Below are 19,892 nucleotides of genomic sequence, written 5' to 3' on the forward strand. Positions count from 1 at the left end.
AAGTAAAGAGCATTTCAAGAATTTCAGTTTTCACAAACTTTGCGTAAGCAACAAAATACATTTGCAACAAATTTTTATCACATTTAACCATTCAAAATACAAATAGTTGTGCTTTATTTTTAAAGAAGAATATTAATAAGTGAGTTAGCTCTTTGATGTTTAAATACAGCCCTGACAGGAACAGTTATGTGTCTTGCCCTACTCTCTACTAAACTCTCTTTTTTCTCTGACCCAATGCCCATCTCACTGACTTAACTGTTCTTAACGTAGAACTGAAGTGTACATTTTATTAAATGCTATATTTATTGAACAGTGTTTCATCTTCAGTATTTAAAGAGCTGATGGACAAATAGAACATTTTTTATTTTTCTCCTCAAAATGAAACCAACGTGTTTTATTTGTGATATCTTTGTAAAGATTGTGTGCATGTGTGTATCTGTGTGCAAGTACCGATGACTGACAAAATAGCCATTTTCCAAGATGCCCTCTCAACTCCCCATCATGCCTGTCCTGCTCTTAATTTATGATTTTTTCCTCTATCTGGAAAGTTGCTTACTCCTGTTACTCTAGGCAAATTCTTTAAAAGATGAAGTGTGCAAAGTACAGGAAGAGCTGTAAGAATGTCAGACATAATTATTCTCTGAAAATTGTGATTTATTTCTCCATTCACATCCGTGAGAATAAAGTACTGAGAAAGGAAATCAACCAAAACTGACCCAGTTAACAGCAGAGTATTTCTATATTTGTGAAGCTCCTCTTTTTTATCTACAATGTATGGTTCTGGATATTTTTCAGCAGTCAAAGGCATGACTAATTGTGCTAAAAGTATACATTCTCCAGATATGTCATCTTGATCTCATTATAAGAAAACACCACTAGTTAATAATTCTATGGTAATTAGAGTACTGGACAATTAGATTACAGGAAAAGCTTTCCAAAATACCTAGTAAAAGTATAACCTCAATTTATAACCAATTTATTTTGGATAGTGTGTCCGAAATAGAAAACAAAGTATCAAGTGGTGCTTAAAATAAGGTTATGTTTCAAACACTGGCAAAAATTAAACATCTCCAAAAGTCTTGGATCTGAAATAACACTACTTTTCACTTGGGGATCTCATGTTCCAAAGTCTTGGTTGAGTTCCACAACCTCCCCATGGAGTAGTTAGTTATTTTATGAGTTTTGAGAAGGGGTCAGTTGAAAAAGATAATGATTTCCTAAAGACAAAAAAAAAGACCATTGACTGAACCATAGAATTGGAAACAGAACTCAGAAATCTGAAATCTGAGCATCTTGTTCTATCCTCATTATCCAATTCCCTTGGAAATCTTGATTGGTCCCTCTGCTCTCCACATTTAAAGGACTAAGCTTGTAAGACACCTCATATTCTTTCTACATTTATATAAAGAGGTTTCAGAAGACCAACACATTTATCTCAATATAATTAAAATACTATCAAAACTTCTGTAAATCAAACACAACTTGCACTTCTATATGTACATTCACACAGAAACTCCTGCTCCCTCCCCCCAGTTCTGCAAGGTAGTTTCACATGATCTCATTTGTTCCAAAAATTTCCGCATTATACTAGGGTCAAAAGTCCTTTTCATTTTATGTGAAAGGAGAAAATAGAGGTTAACAGATAAAATTTACTTTTAAGGTCAAATTTTGTCAGAACAGAACTAACATCAGAATCCAGATTACCTAACTCCCAGTATTGGTGACATAGTATCTCAATTATTTCCTTTGGCTACTCATTAGCTCTGTTTTTGCATGATTTTGCCCTCACATCCTTAAAATTTAATTCAGCCACATTAACTCGTACTTATTAAAGTAGACACACAGATGAGAGCTGGAGAGACAGAGACAGAGACACAGAAAGACGCAGAAAAGATGAGTAAAAACAAGTCCATAGAGCTCTCCTGAGACAGTGGAAAGTTAGAACTGAGCATGGCTAGGTAATGTATTAAAAATTAATTTCTATTATTAAAATGCTGAATCATACTGCCAAGAAAATCAAAGGAGAGCTAGAATGTTATTGGGGAGGGAGCATGCTAAAATGCTATACCTATGATACCAAGGTCCCAATTTTGCCTGTGACACTGTGTGACTATGGGAAAGTCATTCAAACTCCTTGAGTCTCAATTTCCTTATTTGCAAACTGGGGCTGAGAGACAATCTAGAGAGATATGGGTTCAAGTCTGCCTCTGTGTGTATTGGATATATAACCCTGTGCAAGACATTTAACCTCTTAGTGCCCCAAGCAACTAAGAGAGTCAGGGCTGATCTGCACTGAAAGGAAGTATCCTCATCAGGAATTCTCTACAGAGATGAAATCATAAGTCCAGACAGATGGATGACTGGGTGGAGAAATAGATGGGCAAATAGGCCCAAATAAGAAAAACAACTAATCAATAAAGGCATAATACCTATAGTATTTATCTCCCAGGATTGTTCTGGGAATTAAATGAGATTACTTATGTAAAGTGCTTTGTGAACCTACACACGTCAGTTATTATGACTGTATCTTTCTAGATATAGCAGTGAGACACCATGAAGCACAGGATAAAGACAGAAGGCTTTTTTGCATAAATTTTCTTACAGTATGGTTTAGGGGAAAGTATTTTGTAAAGTCACTAATTCTAGGTGAGGCCTCTATGCCCCAGTTTTTAAGGGGTTGGGCTAAATGATCAAGGTTTCTTCCAGCTCTGACATTCTGTGATTCTAAATCCACAGTTATTAGAACCTTTTTAAGTCTCCACATAAGAAAAAATGCATTTTCAATCATTTCTCTTATTTAGTGGGTCCTTCCCAAATGATATTTTTACCCCATGAATACCCCAGAGCATTTATAATGGCAATAGGTAGCATGGAAAGAAAGAATTTAGAATCTAATCTAAGCATGGTACCAACCATGGAAAAAATGTGAGTAACTTTCTCTTCTAAATGCCCTCCTAGTTCCTTTGCAATATGCTGGAATGTTATTAACAACCAGTAGGTTTTAAACAATAAGTAGGAATGTAGCATGATAACAGACATTGCTTCAGACCCATTATTGAGATTCCAACCATGGGTACCAGAGAATTGAACAAATCTCAGGATGCACAATGTGTTAAAGGAAAGTCAAAATGCTTACTGCATGTTGACACCTGGGGTCTTAAGAAGGATACTTGTCCCTATGGTTTTCCTTTTGTGATCAGTCAGAAATTGAGCTAGCATAAAAATGGTATGATCATTCAAAAGAATCATGTCTGATGATTGAAACTGATGAGCGATGTCTAACTTGATCTTTTGTTGCTTTTAAGGAAAAGAATTTTCCCATACTAACTTGTAGTATTACTATATTATGATCTAACAGTTACAGTCCATCATTTTTAAATACTTAAATTCAAGGAATACTTAATTGACCTTTTAATAACAATACAGAACTCAGACACTCTTTAAAGCAAAGTTAAAAAGCAGGTTGCCATTATTTAGGAAAAATCCATGGCTTTCCCTGGTAAGAATTGTGTCCAAACAGAAGGAAAAATATAAACACTGCACAATTGAAAAAAAAAAATCACCAGATGGATAGATACGTGCTCCTTTCTCTACCTCTTGTTGTCTGCGCTCTATATTAACTTAAGCATCACTTTGAGTCAGGAATTACAAAATCATAAAATTTCAGATTTGAAAGAAAACTTAGAGAACACCTAGTTCAGCTGCCTTATTTTATGGATAAGCAAACTGAACCAAGGGAAGGAAATGAGTTCTCCAAGGTCACTGAGAGAATATCTCTCCATGTGCTTAATTTCAAGGACAAGTCCTATTTGTGTATAAGGATCCATTAGAGTATAAGCTTCTGGAGGGTAAGTGTCTTATTTTATTTTTATCTCTAGAATTTAGCACAGTTCCTGACACATAGTAGGTGCTAAGTGACCACTTGATGGCATTCCCTTTCCTAAGCAGACAAAACTGTTATCTATTATAAACCAACACACATATGCACACGCACATACACACACTTTAAAATAAAAATTACTCCTAAAGGTTATTCCTACTTCTCCTCATTCTGTTCTATATAAGCATATACCGCCCCCCAAATTCCACTGTATGCTCCTCTCTTTTTAGAGAAAAATCAAAATCAATGAGTCATTGAAAAAAAGAGTTGTATAGGTAGTTATGCTGAGAGGTCTTTCTTCTAGGGCACTAAAGTGAACTGATCACTGACAATTTACTGGCTGCCCACCAAATATAGGCACATGAGCAGACACTATGGGATGTTATAAAGGAACAGAACTTATAACCAAAGAAGCCAGGAAGGGAGGTACACTGCCTATAAACATGACAGCTATAAGTTCTTTGAGGCGAGGAAACAACTATTTATCTTCTATTCTCTCAAAAATTCCCAATATACGTCATGCTATGTATCTGGGCATACTAAATGTCATTGAATGAATGAATGTTCCTGCAGAATCTGGGAATGAGAGGTTGCAGTTAGCTTTCTTCTTAATAATGCCAGCTTTTTGCAAAACAAACACATGAACGAACAAACACAAACACACGAGAAAGCATACTTTCTGTTGGCTTTTCACACCTGTTGCCCGCCCCCTCCCCCCCAATCCTGTAAGAACCAGTTGACTGGCCAGTTAATTCTTTATTTTCACTAAGCTGAATCATTTCTCCCTCCATCCTTTTCCTTTTTCTTTTAAAGGGGAGGAGGCAGTATAGAGATAGATATGGTTATAGGCTTGAAAACTCATTACATACAAGTTACTCTTGGATCTCTCATCCCTGCTCATTCTCAGACATTTGGAGATTTGTCTGCATGAACAAACTCCTCTTTTATAAAGCAGGCACCTTGGGAGGATTTAACCATGTTAGTGTGAATTACTTTAACTAGACGATATCCTGACACTTAGCTTACTTAACAAAATGATTTTCCTGAAATGCAGATCTGATAATGTTACCCTCTCTTTCTGAATACACCCCATACTCCAAGAAAGGCAAGGATAAGAAACTTGCAAAGGTAGGAAGGGGCCAGGTTATAAAAAGACTTTAAATGCAAAACTGTACTTTATAATTTATTCTAGAGATAATAGGAAGTCACTGAATTTTGCATGAGTCTGTGTGATGAGGTCAAAGAAATATTTAATGAAGACCTGGAGACTCTTATCATCAATGCGCTGAAAGAGGACAAGCTTATAATTCTGGGTGACTTTAATCCAAGAGTAGGCACAGATTAGCAGACATGGCAGGGAGTCCTTGACAGTTCCTTGAATTGGAAACATCAGTAGCAATCATCATTAACTACAGAGGATTTGTGCGTTTCATGACCTTATCATCAACACTGTCTCCTATTTACCTAAATACAATAAAACTTCATGAATGCACCTTTGCAGCAAACATTGACATTTAAAAGACTATGTTGTTGTAAGAAGAGAAAGATAGGCTTTGAGAGTGATGCCAGGCAACGTGTGGTGCAGGGTGCTGGAATGATCATAGATTTATCCTCTCCAAGCTAAACATATGCATTCAACAAAAGCAGGTGCCCCCAGGGCAAGATGACTACTAGAAGATTTAATGTCAACGTATTAATAGAGCTCTTCTCCAAATGGGAACAGTTCATTGCTAAGTTGGAAGAAAAACTGAGCCAACACATTGTTTGGCAACATTGGAACAAAAAGAAGTGAGCAGCTTTCAGAGATTTGGTATACAGCACTGCATTTACTCATCTGGGCCAGAAAACTCACAAACACCAAGACTGGTTTGATGAAAATGATGGAGAAATTCAGAAGCTGCTAAATGAAAAACAAGAACTCTGCAGGGTTTACGAGCAGGATAGTTCATCCATTAAAAATAAAGTGCAGGTGCAGCTTAGAGAGGTGTAGGATCCTTGGCTTAGTAAGAAGGTAGATGAAATTCAGTTTTCTGATGATAGTAATAGTCCAAAAAACTGTCATGATGTCCCAAAAACTATTTATAGACTAAAGACCAACTGTTCAGTGTTGATGGGGTCACATTAATTAGTGATACAGACATGATCCTGGAGAGACGTGTTAACCATTTCTATAGGGTTTATCAGCATCATAATCAATCAATGCTGAAGCCATTGACTGTTTACCTCAGGTGGAAGGTAATCTTCCAAATGAAGAAAGGTTTTGAAAGTCATTCAGCTCCTGTTGTGTAGTAAGGAATCTGGGGCTGGTTCTATTCCATCTGAGATTTGCATGGCAAGAGGTCCATTGCTCATACAAAAGTTGACTGAAATTTTCTGGGTTATATGGCAAGAGGAAGTTATCCCCCTGGAGTTCAAGGGTGCTCCTCTATTGTCCATCTCTATAAAGGTAAAAGCAATAGATTGTCCTGTGACAATCATGGCGGGTTGGAGAAGGGTCTCTCTCTCTCTCTCTTAGTCATCACTCACAAGATTCTTGCCAGAGTCCACCTTAATAGGCTAATTCTTCAACTGGAAGATGGCCATCTACCCAAGAGTCAGTGTGACTTCAGAAAGGACTGAAGAATGGTCATTATGGTGATCGTTGTCCAACAACTCCAGAAGAAATGCCAGGAGCAGAACAGAGGATTGCACACAACATATGTCCATCTGACCTAGGGCTTTGATACTGTCCGTTAGGAGGGCTTGTGGAAACTGATGGCAAAGGTGGGTGCCTAGACAAGTTTATCAGTGTTGTGTGTTGGTTTCATGACACCTTGCTTGCCCAGAGTCTAGATAACGGAAGATGCTGTCATGCTTTCTCAGTCACCCGTGGAGTAAAGCAAGGCTGTGTGATTACTGTCATTCTTATTAACATGATATGCTCAGCAATGTTATCAGATGCCTTCAGTGAGGATTAAAATGGCATCACGGTCAGCTACCACACTGACAGTAAATTAATAGCCTTGAAAAAACTACAAACCAAGACTAAAGTAGAGGGAGAGTTGGTGCATGATTTTTTTTTTTTTTATTCACAGATGACTGTGCACTCCATGCAGCTTCTGAAGCTGAGATGCAATAAAATATGGATCAATTCTCTGCTGTTTGTGCTAACTTTGGCCTAACAATCACCACCAAGAAAACATAGGTTCTCCATGAGTCAGCATCCAAATGTGGAACCAATGGTCACAGGAAACAGAGAAATTGTGAATACTGTAACTAAGTTCACTTACCTTGGCAGTGTACTTTCCAGGGATGTATACATAGATGATGAGGTTGATGCATACATTGCCAAGAGCAAGCTCAGTATTTGGGGAGGCTCCAAAGGAAAGTATAGGAGAGAAGAGGTAGACTGCCTATCAAACTGAAGATCTACAGAGCCACTGTGATGAGCTCATTGTGGTATCCCTGTGAAACCTGGAGTTAAACTGTACTGCAGAGAGGTCAGTTCTGATGGGTGGATGACCTTGTTCAAATGTTAGATGTACATTTACTGGAAAGACTATTTTATGGAGAACTCACGCAAGGTAAACACTCATATAGAAGTCAGAAGTGATACAAGGACATTCTCAAGGTGTCTCTGAAGAACTTTGGAATCAATTGTGGGACATGGGAGATGCTAGCAAAAAACTGCCCAGCATTGCATGTCCATATCAAAGAAGGCACTGTGCTCTATGAGCAAAGCAGAATTGCAGTAGCTCAAAAGAAACTCAAGTTACACAAATTTAGAGCCATCTCCACTCTAAGTGTTCACATAGACTATCTGTGCTTGACATATAGTAGAAAATTCTGATAAGACACAGTTGGACACACTGTATCTTGACCCCAACATAGTGATGTCATTTTGGTCCTGCTTGATAATGAGGGACAGCCACCAATCAACCAGCCACCCAACACTCGATTCCCCTACACTTATTTTATGATCCAACTGTTCTCATATACTTACTGTTCCCCCCATGCAGTATTCCATCTCCCACTCTGTGCCTTTTTTGTTTTGTTTTATTTTTTTCAGAGGAGGGAAGGCAAGGCAATTGGGGTGAGGTGATTTGCCCAAGGTCACAGCTATTAAGTGTGTCAAGTGTCTGAGGCCGGATTTAAACTCAGGTCTTCCTGACTCCAGGGCTAGTTTTCTACTCACTGCACCACCTAGCTACCCCTGTCTGTGCCTTTGTATGGGCCATCCCCAAGAATAGACTGCTTTCCCTTCCTTCCTTTAACTCTTGTCTTCCTTGCCAAACATAAAGACACATTTCAAATCCCACTTTCTGCAGGAGGACTTTCTGGGATCCCAGCTTCTCTCTCCCCTCTGAGATGACCTCCTCTCTACCCTGTCTCTATTTTGTATATACCTAGCTATTTGCATGTTGCTTCCTGTATTAGAATACCAGCTCCTTGAGGGCAGAGACCAATTTAGCAGAGAATCCTTAAGTAAACACTTAAATGCTTATTGACTCTCTGCTATAGCCTAAGGTACTATAGCTTTAATTCAAAGTAGTAAATAGAAAGGAACTAGCCATAATTTAGAAGTTTAGGGCACTGGATGGGTACACAGAGCTGTGGGCTTTGAACTGCCAGAAGGGAAAGGGGGATGTGGGAGGGAACCATTGAGAAGCAGATAAGCTCTATTGTAAGAACTTTTTATGGAGCCCATTTTCTTTTCCCCTTCCTTTCTCCCCCAAGATTGAGAGTCCTTTAATTCTAAAGTTGAAGGCTGAAATTCTATCAATTAGAGATTCTGAGAGCTAAGAAATAAAAACCTGAGGCAGAGTTAAGGTTTGAGAAGCATTGGATTTCATCCATTTATTCTCAGTTCAGTTCTAAATTTAGAAAAGCAATCTGATTAATCTACCTCAATGAAACTGTAGCTTTGATGGAGTGAAAAGACTTAGATCCACCTGGATTAGAGATCCAGAAGTCATTAGAGGGAAATTAGAGCAGTTTCCTGTCTGAATCAGTTCTTTGCCTCAGTTACTCGTAATAGTTCCCAGAAATGCCTGATTCATCTATGCAAAAGTAATATTGATTACAGCCAATTACATAAATTACCCACCAATTAAACTTGATTAGCAAGCAGCATTATAAATGATTATACCTATCACTAAGGGTCAGATAAAATTTGTTGCACATTTTTCTATTCATGTATGCCCAGCCTTTATAATTTGTACGTTCTTTAGTATGACCCTCCACGAACAACATTAAAATAAAAAATCACATAATGGGAATGCTGGTTGTTGGGATAATTAAAGAGAAGGGAACTAGGCAAAGCTAGTTATGAGTTTTGCATGGAGCCTTGAAGGAGGCAACCTTTGAGTGTGTGGAAGAGGGCCCCAAAGTAGAATGATCCCAGTGCTTTTTTCCATGACTCTGAATAAGAACACTGGAATCTCAGTTGCAGATCTGGCATCAACCAGTTATGTGATCTTGGTTAAATGACTTCATAAGTTTGCATCTCACTTTCCTTGCCTATGGGATGAGGAGATTGGATAAGCAAGCCTCTAAGAATCCTATCAAATGCAAAAGGCAAAACATGTACATTTCTGTGTATAAACAAAATGTTTGATTAGAGTGGAGACTGTTCCAGAACAGTGAGAACCGAACTAGGTAAATGAGGAAAATTTGCAACCTCAAAGAAATATGTGAGAATTTTAGAGTCAAGGTAGTGACTTATTTTTGAGGAAAAATATATTTTTTCCAGAGATTAGATGAGAAGGGGGAAGCTTTAGTATAGCAGGACTTATTGTTGTCAAAGTCCTGAGTGGATCAGACAATTCATAATCTCTTTCAAACAGGATAGCTCTGATCTGATTAGAGCGAAGAAAGTCCTTAGTCAAGTTAAGCCTAGTCTTTAACCCTGTATCATTTGTGAAATCCACTTGGGGACTTGTAAGGAAATGAGGTCTCTGACAGCTGTGGAGTGAAAAAAGCAAGAACTTTCCACAGTGAAAAGAAAGAAATAAATGCAGGGTGCTAATGAGGTCAGATTTCTATCTGGGTGAGTCAGTTTTACTCTGACAGGTACAAACTTTATCCCATTCCCCTGCCAATCATCTGGCAAAATTTATGTTGTGGGGGTTGGGAATGATACAGTAGTGTCATGGTGAATAGAAAAAAAAAAAACGGACCAGAAGTAATTCTGAGTTCTAATCCCAACTCTTCCACAAAGTCAATGTGTGATCTTTGACCAAGTGTCTCTGGGCCTCTGTTTCTTCGTTTATAAAATAAGGGATTGGAGATGATATCTGAGGTCCTTTCCAGCATTAAAGTACAAGCATTCTAATGAACAGAAATATATCCATATCTTTAACTCATTCATTGGGAAAACACATATGCATGGACAGATTTCAAAGACCTATCATTTCATTGATGAGGCTGTTTCCTCCACTGAGCGTATACTAAAGGATCTCTGTAACTTGCATTTGGGGGTTTCTGTGACCTTGAAACCAACCTTGATTTTACACAAGATCACACAAGTGCATAAACAGTACATATGTGACCTCATACTTCAATAATATTTTCGTGGGTATGTTATAGGGGAAAAAACTTCTGGGAGAAAATTATTTCATAGCTCAACACTCATACCTTCTATGTAAAGCGTCCCAGTTATATATTCCCCATTGTTTACAGCACAGTTACTTTTGAACACACCCTAGTTATGTCAAACTCAGCATGTCCAAACCTAAACCTGTTTTGCCCAGTTTACCTTCTTGCATCAATGACACTCCATTCTCCTCATTCTTATGGCTCAAACACTCTGGAGTCATCGCTGACTTTTCCCTTTCCTTCATCCACCACATCCAAGCAAATGCTATTAATTCTGCATTGGGAGTGGCTCTTATTTCCACCTTTTCTTCTACCTATTATTGCCACTACCTTAGTCAATGCTCATTACCTCAACCCTGGACTGTTGAAGCTGCTGCCTATGTCTTCCTGTCTTCAGTCTCTATCTATTTCAAAATATTTTACAGAGCTTCACTAGATTAATGTTCCCAAACTGCTGGTTTCATTATGTTATTCCTCTGCTCAAAAATCTCCGATGGGTATCCATTACTCATAGAATACTATCTAATCCTTAGCCACCTGCCTTTCAAAACTATAATGTGACTCCTCCTTAGTTAGGCGCAGTCTCATTTCCAATTTTCCTCTTCATGAGCCTTTTCATCCAGACAAGCCCTCACTAGTCTTTCCTGCATGCACTATGTTTCCTTTAAATTCTAAATCTTGGCTCATACTTGTAACCCACTGCTTTTGAAATGCCCAATCCACTTCTTTGTTAGCTAGCAAAAACTTATCCACAACCATATTACAAGAGATTGAAGTGAGAAGAGGAAAAAAAATTTCAAATAGCTTCTCTAGGAGTATATACTATGTAAAAACAAATATGTTAATATAATAACCATGAGTAGAAAGTCTAATAATCAAAATACAGCCAAAAAAAAAAAACCCCAAAACAAAACACAACTTACCTACCTTTCAAAGTTTAACCCCAACCCTACCTCTGGCAAGAGACCTTCCTGTGACAACTTCAGGCACCATTTAACTCCCTCTTTTAAAAGCTTCTATAGCACTAATTATCTAGGGCCATCCTTTGGCATTTTATTATTACTTAACCATTCTGACACTTTATGTTCTGTTAGCAGTAAAATCCATCTTCTCAAAGTACACATCACAATATCATCTTTCCACATAGAAGCAGCTAGGTGAGTTTGGAAGTAAGTCAAGAGGGCATGAGTTCAAATGTGACTTCAGGCACTTACTAGCTGTGTAACCTCTGTTTGCTTCAGTTTCCTCAGCTCTAAGATGGAGGTAAAAACAGCACCCACCTCACAGGGCTGTTGTAAGGACCAAATGAGATGATATTTAGAGAGTAGGTACATAATCAATATTTATTCCCCTTCCAAACATTCAGGTTTCAATCTCTATGTCATTTTTTCTTGTCTCATCCCTATTTTAGAGCAAGGAAAGACATGATGAAATGAGATAATATCTGTATTATCAAATGAGATAATATTTGTAAAGTCCTTAGCACAGTATCTGGCACATAGTAGGCACACTTAACAAATGCTTATTTTCCTCTCTCTTCTCTTTCAATCTTTATATCTAATCCATTTGCTAATCTTAAATATACTCCACAATATGAATTTCACATGTATTCTCTTTTCTCTCCTTACAGGATCACTTCCCTAGTTGGATCCCAAGTAATCTCTGACATGCATTATTTCAGTAGCCTTATAAATGATTTTCCTGCCTCTAATCCAAGGGCTTTTAATCACTTCTGTGTCGTGGACTCCCTTTGGCAGCCTGGAAAAGCCTAAGATCCTCTTCTCAAAATCATGTTTTTAAATGTGTAAAATAAGATACACAATTACAGAGGAACACAATTATAACAAAATCATTTACAAAATAGTATTTTTTAAATAGTTCATAGGTCCTAGGTTAATAAACCCTGCTCTAATCTCTCCCTTCTCCAATCCATCTAGCTAAAATTACTAAAGCACAGGTCTTATGGTGTCACTCTCCTGCTTGAGAAATTCCAATGGGTCTCTCTTGCCTCTAAAATAATTTACAATGACTCTGTTTGACTTTTAAAGCTATTTGGCATCTGGTTCCAGCCTACCTTTCCAGCTTGATTGCACATTGCTGTCCTTTGTATGCTGTACATTCCAATCAAATTGGTTTACTTGCTATTTCTCAGACAAAATATTTAATCTCCTGCCTTTGCATCTTTGCATGTGCTGTCCTCCACACCGAGGACACTCTCCCACCTCATCTCTGTCTCCTGGCTTCCTTCTAGTCTCAGCCCAAGTTCCACCTTCTACAAGTCTTTTCCAGTCATCCTTTATCTTAGTGCTTTTGCTCTGAGATTATCTACAAGTTATCCTCTCTGTCTCTCTCTGTCTCTCTGTCTCTCTGTCTCTGTCTCTCTGTCTCTCTGTCTCTCTGTCTCTCTGTCTCTGTCTCTCTCTCTCTCTCTCTCTCTCTCTCTCTCTCTCTCTCTCTCTCTCTCTCTCTTCTCCCTCTCCTTCTCCCTCTCCCTCTCTCCCCCTCTCCTTCCTCCTCTTCCTCTTTCTCTCTTTCTCCTCCTCCCTCCTTACTTCCTCTCCCCTCATCCACATTCCTATACAGAATTGTTTGTATTTGTCACCTCCATCAGACTTTGAGCTCTTTATGAACATGTATTATCTTTTACCTGTCTTTGCATTCACAGTACCTGGCACATATAAGTGCTACTTGCCTGACTTCCTGTAGAAAATCTCTCCTGATGACCCTCATTGTTAGTGCCCTTCCTACCTGGAAATTATTTTATAGGTATTTCATATTCCATTTCCTCATACATATTGTTTTCTCTACCATAGATATAAGTTCCTTTAGGACAGAACTAGCTTAGTGCTTGGTACATTTGCTTAATAAATGTTTTTTAAAATTCAGTTGCATTGCACTAACAGATATACAGGGGTATCACATTCCTATATGAAGTCACAAAGATGACCTTATCCAGCTGTGGAAAATTAATTCTAAAAGAAGATTCCTTTGGAAGAAGATTCCTTTAGAATGGGAGAATGAAAATTCTTGGGAATCTAGTCGTAAAAAAATCTTTTACTTAGTAAGCAGTAACGTTTCGCTCATATTTTAGATTTTGGAATTTTCTCCTAAAGGTTATAGAAAATCTTTGGGCTGAACTTAGGGCTTCAAACCTCTCCAAAAATCTACATCCCAAGGAAAATTTTTCCCAGTCCTAACTGTTGGACAAGCACTAGCTCAGAAAATGAAATTCTTCATGGGAAGAGGAAAAAGAAAAAAAAAAACTATTTATATATAAGTGCCTAAGATTTTCCAGTATGAAAAGGGAAAGAGGAAGTCTATTTTCAGTGACAATAATTACTCTGACAAAATTAACATAAAAGGGAAAAAAAGGTTTCATTCTGAAACTCAGTGCTGTTCTTGTTACCCACAATGATCTGAAATTCTCTGATAAAAGAGAGGTGATGTATGCAAATGGAACTACAGTGGCACTTGAAAATGATAAGGTTCCCAACCCCAGGAATTATGGGAGTTTAACTAAGGATAAGCTCAGCATGATGTCTCACTGCCAGGATAGTCACTTAGAAATATCAAGTAACAAACTAGCTACTTAAAGGCTCAATCTTCTCAGCAAGGGGATAATTCTGCTACCCGAAGCTTCATCAGTAAGTTACATTCTTCTAAATACTTGAATAGGACTCAATGAAATTGAAATGATGTAACTGATGAAACAAGTCAATGAAATTGAAATAAAGCAATTGATTAAAAGAATCCTAGAAAATGGGAACATCTACTTTGTTCTCTTTACCTTTCTTTCCTGATATAATTTTATTTCTTCTCTATAATTTTATTGATTTATGGTAAATCTACAATAAAGTTTGTAGAATTTACTGTAGCACCAATATAAAATATCCTGTGAAAAATATTGTAGCTCTCTTCTTCTATGATCCCTTACGAACTGTAGTGGTTTGATAGGGAACCCATTGTCTAGCTTCCAAACCAATTTTATCTGCAAGATAATGTTAGTTTTATAGCAAGGCACAAGAAAAGATAATGCTGGAGAAATAGACTGGGTTTAGAATTTGGAAAAGAAGGGGATTGGCAAGAAAGCCGACATCAAGAAAAATATTACAAATAACTTTAAACTTTTATCAAAAGTCCCCTCTGGTGATATAATAATAATAATAATAATAATAATAATAATAATAATAATAATAATAATACACCTTTGACTTCTCCCTTTGTTTCCTCTACCTTATTTCTTTATCTTACACCACTCTTCAGAAAGCTTTGTGGAAATTCAGATCAGTCTTTTGACAATGCATCACTCTGAGGTCAAGCTGGATTCAGAGCTGACTCCCTATGATAACCATAGCTTAAAGATTAAAGAAAAAGTGTATCAGATCCCCCAAAGCATCCTTATAATCCATAGGGACCAGTTTCTCAAACCTTGAGGTTCTCAGCCCAATGATTCCCTGTTCCGTGTTCCTGAATAAGATCAAATAGCTATACATGAGGATGGGAATTATGGGAGAGGAAAAGTGATCATAAAGATTTATCACAAAACACACATAAAGATTTATCATCCTAGTAAATAGAAAAGAAAGGGCTTTGAAGTGAATACCTTAAAAGTCAATGATGTGCACAGAGAAAGGGGGTTAAACAGACTATCATTGCAATAGATCCTCCTCTTAAAGCAATGTCTCTCCCAATAGTCCACTCTCCACTCTTAGCTTACCAGCAGCTCTGTCCCTCACAGTCCTCTCTGGATCATGACTTGCTGATTACTGCTGAACCCATCTCCTGCTCCTGAGCCTGGTAGCTCAAGAGGCCACCATGAGGATCTGCTGCAAACTGGTGATATGAAGATGATTTGTTGTTTGATTCTTGGTAGCCTGGAAGTAATACAGAGTTTGAAAAGATAGGGGAGAAGAGAAAAAGGAAATTCTGTGATAAATTCACTATTTCTTGGGTTTTATTAGATAATGAGTTGGGTTTTTTTTAAACATGGTAGGGGGGATTAGGTATGGCCATCTCTGTCATATTTTAGAAATTTAAGTGTGTAAGGTCCATATCAAAACATTATCACATCTATGTGGAGTAAATGAATTTTTTTTTTTGTACTTAGATTAGTCATGATCTAGGAAGACCTCGGTCCAAGTCCCACTTCTGAAACATACTGGCTATGTGACCTTGGGTTAGTCACTTCACTTCTCAGTGATTAAGGCAACCCTCTAAGTGGCAGAGAAAGTGTCAATCTGCAATGGTAGAGGAAGTATCTTCACCTGGGAGTTTCCAATATAAATGAAATAAAATGTTCAGTTCCTATCTCTATCCCTACTTATCAATCAATGCATTTTTCATTGATACTCTTTGTAAGTTAGATGACACCAGGCATAATGAGAGAGTCTAGGGCTTAAAACTCAGTGTCAGAAAGCTGGTGTATGCCTGCATACACAATACAGAGTGACATCTCATTTGTGCTCTAAAAAAAAAGGTGGTCAAGAAGCATTTCATGGAAGCATTGATGTTTGAACTGCTCTTTGAAGGGAGGTCAGGATTCATATAAGACAAAAAAGAGAGGGGGAGTGGGGGAGGTAATCCAGCAATGGAGAAATCAAATGAGGAAAGACACAGAGACAAGAACATCCATACCATATTTGGACAACAAAGAATAGATTGGTCTGGCTGAAAGGTTTTCTTAGGAGACTAGTGGGAGATAATGCTGGAGAAATAGACGGGGTTTAGAATTTGGAAGACCTTTCATACCAGGCTAAGGACTTTAAACCCTATCCTGAAGGCTGGGAAATGACTCTGGGTGCCATGCACTGCCCAACTAGGAAAGAGGCAGGGAAACCACTAGTCCAGGCACAAGAAAATAAGGTGTGCACAAATGCAGTACAGTTATCCTTTCCACACCATGACTTTGCTAATTGTGGTTCCAATATATTGTACGTAGACCTAAGAAATTAAATGGGAATTTTGGGAGGGTTTTGCAGAAGCTGCAAAGACACAAAAGTGAGTAGATGACACAGAAAAAGTTTAGAAATGCAGAAATGCAAAAAAATGAATATGTAGTATATTATAGTATCCACATATCTTAATTTTAATACCACACACACAATTTCTTTCTTAAAGTTAAAACATGACCAAATACTTAACCTAAATTTTATAATAAGGTACTGTAAATATCCCATAAAAGAAAGAGAAAAAATTAGACTTATTCCCTGGTGCAAAGGGAGAAACAAAAAAAATTTACTTGGATTTTTCAAATCACGGGAGTGTCTTACCCCTAATTCTAGCAGTGTGGCAGAGGTGATTGCACTAGCTAAAATGGAATGGAGGGGACAGGTAGATACTCATCCTGAAGGACTAAATATGAGGAATAAGAAGGAATCAATTACAATTTCAAAGCCACATATGAGTGAGAGGAAGCATGGTAGTACTATAGGAAGCAATATATGTGACTAGAGGGTGAACAATCTCTAGAGAACGCTGAGAGGAAAAGAAAATTCACCTTTAAATACTGTTGAATTTGAAGTGATGGTAAAACATGTAAACAGAAATTTCCAGCAGGCAGCAGGAGATGTGGGACTGAAGCACCAGAGGGAGGTCCGGACGAGATTTCACAAAATAGCACCTTGGGAGTTTGCCTTCCTGAAAGAACAGAATTGGAGAAATACCATTGAAAATGGAAAGATTCCTCTCTGCTTCATCACTAGTCTTCTAAAACCTGTTCAGGTCAAATTATTCAACCAGTCTTTTAGAAGAAGACTGAGTGGAATGACTTCTTGTTTCCTTAGTCTATCTGCAGAGCCCTCAAGTAGTTAAAATTCCACATTCATTTACATAAAGTGTTGAACTGCACCTCTTAATGTTTAAGAAGAACCACTATGGACAACACAATAGTTAAACTCAAGAATACATTTGTGGGGGAGAGGGGGTTAATCAGGGGAGATCCTTCATCAGATTGGTAAATGAACAGGCTAGCAGATCTTTGCTTGGGATTTTGATTATGTCTTCCTAAAGAGAGTATAGACATGACACTTGGCTTCCCGTGGAGGATGAGTTTCAGTGACTGGGGAATGAATTCATTGGGACTTTTAAAGAAGAGTCACTCCTTTACGTATCCCCTGAATTTCACTTCAATTCTTTTATCTTGCTTGAATTTGAACCAAACATTTAGCAACTATTGGGGTCTGTGGAACCATTCCACTTCTGTTTATTCTCCAGGCTTAGAACATGTCAGGCTGTTTATAGCAATCTCAGGTCATTTCAGGAAGTCTTGTGCACTGTAAGCAATGGCAACTGGCCATGGACCAAGCTGGCAAGGAATCAGGAGAGTATTAAAAAAAAAAAACCTATCAAGGAGAAAATCTGTTCTCCTATTTTCTATTCCTGGAATTGTCAGATTTTCAAAAAGTGCCAACATCAGGTAAGTACATATACCCTTAAGAGTTATTAAGCACAGTTCACAACCATATTTTAAAGACTGAGATGAGAACATCTTAGTGGCCAAGAGTTACTTTTTATTTATAATGACTTTGGGGAGTCTCCAATATCTAAGCAGCCAGGAATAAATTCAGTAACAACTTATTTTATGGGGTCCTAGAAAAGAAAAATTCGGTAATACTTTTAGGGATGCTAGTATAAAAAGTTCAAAGCAGGCAGAAGACTATTAACTTGTGATTTAAGCTCTCACATTGACCTAATACATGTATTTTTTTTTATGACAACAGACCATGGAGTACAGAGTATGGGTAGGCGATACCAATGAAGGTGAAGGAATGAGTAGTCAATGAGATAGGAAATGGAATAAGAGAAAGCATCCACCTATGGAAGTACTTAATAAAAGTGATGTTTATCTAATGTTTTTCAGTACTGCAAAGTGCTTTACATATGTTCATTTACTTGATCCTAATAACAACCTTGTGAGAGAAATACTACAGATATTATTATCATCTTAGTTTTACATGTGAAGAAACAGGCAAAGAAGTGATACCTATTATTATGAAACTAATGAGTGTCAAGGGCAGTATTTGAACATAATGGCCTTTTCTTAATCCTTATCATTCACTGACCTTTCTACAGCATTTAACACTGCTGATAATCTACTCCTCTTGGATACTCTCTATGTTTTAGTGATACTGCTCACTCCTGGTTCCCCTCCAATCTGTCTGATCACTCCTCAGATTCCTTTACCAGTTTTTCATCCATGTCACTAGCCATACATATCCCTCAAGTTTATGCCCTGAGTGCTTTTCTCTTTCCCTCTATACTCTTACTCACTGATCTCATCACCCCTTATGGGTTCAATTATTATTATATCTACACAAATGATCCTCAGATCTATATATCTAGTCCTAGCATTTCTCTTGAACTCCAGTCCCATATCATTAACTTCATTTTGGACATCTCAAAGTGAATGTCTCATAGGCATCTCAAAATCAACATGTCCAAAAGGGAACTCATTATCTCCATTCCCCACCCTCTCCCCAATTCTTCTCTCCTGAATTTTCCTATTACAGCCAAGGCCATGATTATCTTTTTAGTCATACAAAATTGCAATTTATGTCATCCTTGATTACTCACTTTCATTCAATCTATTGCTAAATCTTGTAATTTATACCTTCACAACGTATCTCATATATGTCCTTCTCATTTGCATAGCTACCCTCTAGTTCAGGCCCTTATCCCCTTTTACCTGAATTCCTATAATGACCTCCTTACTGGCAAAAGTAAGTAGCTCCTTCCTCTGTAGTAATCCCTCATCGCAATCCATGTCAGCTGCCGAAGTGGTTTTCTTAAAGTTCAGGTCTAACCATGTCAAAGCTCTGCCCTGGATAATCTCCAGTGGCTTCATATTATCTTCAGAATAAAATACAATAGCTAATAGCAGGAACATCTAACATTTTTATAGTGCTAGGCACTGTGCTAAGCACTTTGCAAATATCTCACTTGATTCTCATAACAATCATGGGAAGGAGGTGCTATTATTATCCCCATTTTACAGATGAACTCTTCTGTTTAGTGTTTAAAGATTTTTCACAACTTAGACCCTTCATACTTCTCCAGTCTTCTTACTATAATCTCCCCTCCATATACTTTATGGTTCAGTTACTCTGCCTTACTTGCTGGATCTCATCTGTGCCCTTGCATTTCCCATCTTGGCATGTACCATTTTCCATGATTGTACACCCTGCTAACCTCCATCATTTTTCCAATTTTCTTTAAGACTCCAAATCAAATTCCACCCTCTGTAGGAGGCTTTTCCCATTCAGTTTCTTCTCGCCAGCTACTTGTGCCTTTCCCTCTAAGGTTACCATCCATTTAGTTTTTTTGTATCTCATATGGATCTTATTACTTACATATTATGCCCATGAGAATGGAAACTCCTTGAAGACAGGGTCCCTATTTTTACCTTGCTTTGAATCCCTAACACTTACCCCAGTGTGTG

General features: G+C 37.8%; 1 protein-coding gene across 3 annotated transcripts in view; it reads right to left on the reverse strand.

Moving 5' to 3' along the window:
* Positions 1-19,892, reverse strand: part of TET2 (tet methylcytosine dioxygenase 2) — a 159,695-nt gene that overhangs the window by 82,248 nt on the left and 57,555 nt on the right. For all 3 annotated transcript variants that reach the window (XM_072623078.1, XM_072623079.1, XM_072623080.1), the window contains exons 2-3: positions 16,953-17,092; positions 15,174-15,330 (exon numbers count right to left, since the gene is read on the reverse strand). The gene's annotated coding sequence lies outside the window, so the exon portion shown is untranslated. The remainder of the gene's footprint in view (positions 1-15,173; positions 15,331-16,952; positions 17,093-19,892) is intronic.

The sequence above is a fragment of the Notamacropus eugenii genome, chromosome 7, assembly GCF_028372415.1.
Source record: "Notamacropus eugenii isolate mMacEug1 chromosome 7, mMacEug1.pri_v2, whole genome shotgun sequence".
NCBI lineage: Eukaryota > Metazoa > Chordata > Mammalia > Diprotodontia > Macropodidae > Notamacropus > Notamacropus eugenii.